The sequence below is a fragment of the Benincasa hispida genome, chromosome 9 (genome assembly GCF_009727055.1).
Source record: "Benincasa hispida cultivar B227 chromosome 9, ASM972705v1, whole genome shotgun sequence".
NCBI classification, from domain to species: domain Eukaryota; kingdom Viridiplantae; phylum Streptophyta; class Magnoliopsida; order Cucurbitales; family Cucurbitaceae; genus Benincasa; species Benincasa hispida.
In genome coordinates, this window is record NC_052357.1 from 1702382 (window position 1) to 1706100 (window position 3719).

A 3719-nucleotide genomic window follows, 5' to 3' on the forward strand; every position below is an offset into this window, starting at 1 on the left:
ATGATCGAAGCACCTAATATAAATATGATCCGCTCTGATAGCAATTGAAAAAGCGTTAGGATGACTCAACACTCAAAATTCGGATGTTGAAGGGGAAGCACTAACAAATACTGTAACAACAGTATTCTAACAACAATAAAAATAAATGAACACGGGAGTTGATAACCCAGTTTGGTGATAAACTACCTACGTTTAAAGGGCTATGTGCTCAAGAAAGATAATCCATTAATAATGATGAGTGAAACAATTTACAACGTAGTTCTTATCTGTAATACACCAACTACTACAGTAGCTCACATAGAGCTCAATTCTCAGGTCACCTAGACTCCCCCTAGATGTGAGACTCCCTCTCAAATGTACTAAGCCTCCCCCTTTAATGATGAGACTCCTCTCATCGTGATATCTTCCTTTCAAGATAGTGAATTCCCTTTACTGGTGAATCTTAAGATCCCACTAAGATAGAGAACTCCCTTCTCTGAAGTTGAATCTTAGGTTCCCCCTAAGACTGAGAATCCTTTCTCTGGCAGTTGAGGCTTAGACTCCCCTTAAGCCAGGATAATCTTCATAGTGTTGCAATTGACAGATGAAGAACTTGTACAATGGAATAAAGTGAACAATGAGCAAGAATATAGTGTAGAACAATTCGATCAGAGTACTAATAACGTATTGCTCTAAAAAATACAAATCGTCGTAATGAAACTACTCATCGAGAAGCATACCAAGACACTCCTTTTATAGACAAATCCAGAAAAGGAAACATATCCCAAATATGAGAAAATAAGCTACGCCGCAATAAAGGAAAATATCAGCTTGCTTCAATTTGCCAGATATTTCCAGATTAGGAATGTACTTAGCAAGAAAATATTATGTTGTCAAAACCTGATGTTAAGACTACATATGAGACAACAGCAGAAACCACTGGGTATCTTAAAAAAAGTAAAAGCCAATGAACAAACCTCCAACAAATTCTACAATAACTTAACCTCTTTTGGTAACCATTTCATATTTTAATTTTAGTTTTTAAAAATTAAGTTTATTTTCTCTCAAAATCTTATAATGATTTGCATATTTTTAAGTACAAAAGTTGAATTCATAGCCAAATTTCAACAACAAAACATGTTTTCTAAAAACACTTTTTTTTTTAATTTTCAAAAAATGGCTAGATTTTTATGATATTGGTAAAAAGTAGACAATAGATAAGAAATTTAGAGATTGAAAGAGTATTTTTAGGCTTAATTCAAAAAATATATAAAATCAAATAAAAGATAAAAAAAATCAAATAATTATTAAATAGAACCTTAACCAACTAAGTTCATAGTTTATCAATGTCATATATTCAAACATATTGTGTGAATATTAGTAAATAATAATAATAATAATAATAATAATAATAATAATAATAATAATAAACACATTGTAAATATGATATTTCTACATATACATCTAAATAAAAATAAAAATAGCTGACAAAGTTAAACCATAAATATTTTATTGCACATGCTAACACATCAATGATTTCAAAATTTGAAATTTCTAAAATTATGATCCATTATACGTTATTTCAATCAATCAATGTAAAAGGGGCAATGTTTAAAATACAGGCACGTTTTGGTTAAGTAATTGATAGCTCTTTCCCCATGACCATGGCTATATTAAGATTAGATTCCATTATAAAACATTAAAGCTCTTAAATTTGATAAGAAATCTTAAATTTGAAATCAAATGATTCATGAGAATAAAGTTGTATTTCATGTTCTTAGATATGTGTTTGATAACAAATTTAAAAATCGTATTCTAACTTATACAATATTGAAGATTTATTTGATCATATATTTACAAATCATAAAATTAGTTGTAGCTATCTATTAAATATTAGTTGACGATAAATAATTATTATTTTATTTATGGACATGTTTTATATTAAAAACTTTTATACAATTACTATTTATTCTATCAGGGACATTGATAGACACCGATAGAAGTCTACAAGTGTCTATCAACGTCTATCATTGATAGTTTTAAAATTTTGCGACATCTTGTAAATATTTTTAACGGTTTTACCATTTGAAATAATTTCCCTAATTTATATACATAATATATATATATTTTAAATACATTGAGTTTATAACATGACATATTATATTTTCAAATGTTTTAATCTTTATTTAATATAATTCTGCACTTTAAAATTGATATTTAGAAATCTATATACAATAAAAATATAAAAATATTGTTTTTCAAAATTTACATGGTTTGAATTATATAATAAAAACTAATAATTTTTAAAAACAGAATTTGGATTGTTTGTCAAACATATAGTTATCTAACTTTTAAAATTGGAAACATAAAACAAGATTTAGATTACTAACCAAACAAACTCTCGAATTTTTACGCACACAAAGCAACCACCATCATTGAAAATAAAGTTCTTAGATTGGGTTTTTTTTTATGAGATTGGGTGTGTGTGGAATACCCACTAATGCTTCGAGTCAAAAATTATGTACATGATATGGTAATGTAAAATTCAAAATTATTTATAATTATGAAGATTTGAACCAGAATTATTATGTATGTGAATTATTATTGAATTAATTAAGTCAATTCTAATAAATTATGGACAGATTATTCATTTGATGTGATTGAAATGGACTGGAACGGGTACTAAGCTTGCTGCAAATTGATGCATATAAACGGCTTCCATTGTAACTTAATTTTGAAGAATGCAATTTTTTGACATTTTGCTTTGTTTTTACAGGTTACTTTTTTTGGATTATTACGTTTTTGAAAAGTATCTTTCCAAAGGTATGCATATTATTTTAGAATGTATCAATATATAAATCTATTTAGCATGTGATGTGGGTACAAATGAGGAACATAGTGATTAATCAAAGTAAATAGAATTTTTAAGTAATTAAAGATGGGTTAAAAAGATTTTAACTCAACGACAATCGTAAAATAGTTGACTAATCCATTCTTTGAAGTTGAAATTTAGAACGATTTCACATTACTATAACTATTATTGTCTCATAAAAAGTAATTAATGGTTGAGTTAAACAATTTGAAAAGCTCTTTCAGGTCATGATTAAGGTGATTAAACATTGAAAAGAAAAAAAGAGTATGTGTGATTTGGTTGGGAAGTGAGAGAGAAGAATAATCTCGAGATTAATAAGGTCCCATTGTTAAAACACAACACTAACATACATTCAAAGATATGAATATATATATATATATAATTTTATTAACTCATTATGTGTTCTTTTACACAAACATAACGTAAACATCTCTTTCTAATTTTTTTTCCTTCAAATTTATATTTCATTTACTTTTACATTCCACACACGACACCATGCACAGATCTCAGGCCTTTTGATTAAAAAAAAGAGAGCAAAACTTAGTCCCGTTTAATAATTATTTGGTTTTTTTTTTTAAATTTACGTCTATTTCATCCACATTTTTTTACAATAATTTGCATCTTTTAAGTATAATAATTGAATTCTTAGCCAAATTTCAAAAACAAAAATAACTTTTTGAAGGCTACTTTTTTTAGTTCTCAAATTTTAGCTTGGTTTTTTAAACCATTGGTAAAATGTAGATAACAAAGGAAGAAATTTGAAAGTAGAAGTAGTATCATAGGCTTAATTTTAAAAAATAAAAACAAAAAATAAAATAGTTATCAAACGTGATCTTCGGTGTTAGGTTGCACCCATCTTTTGTGGAAA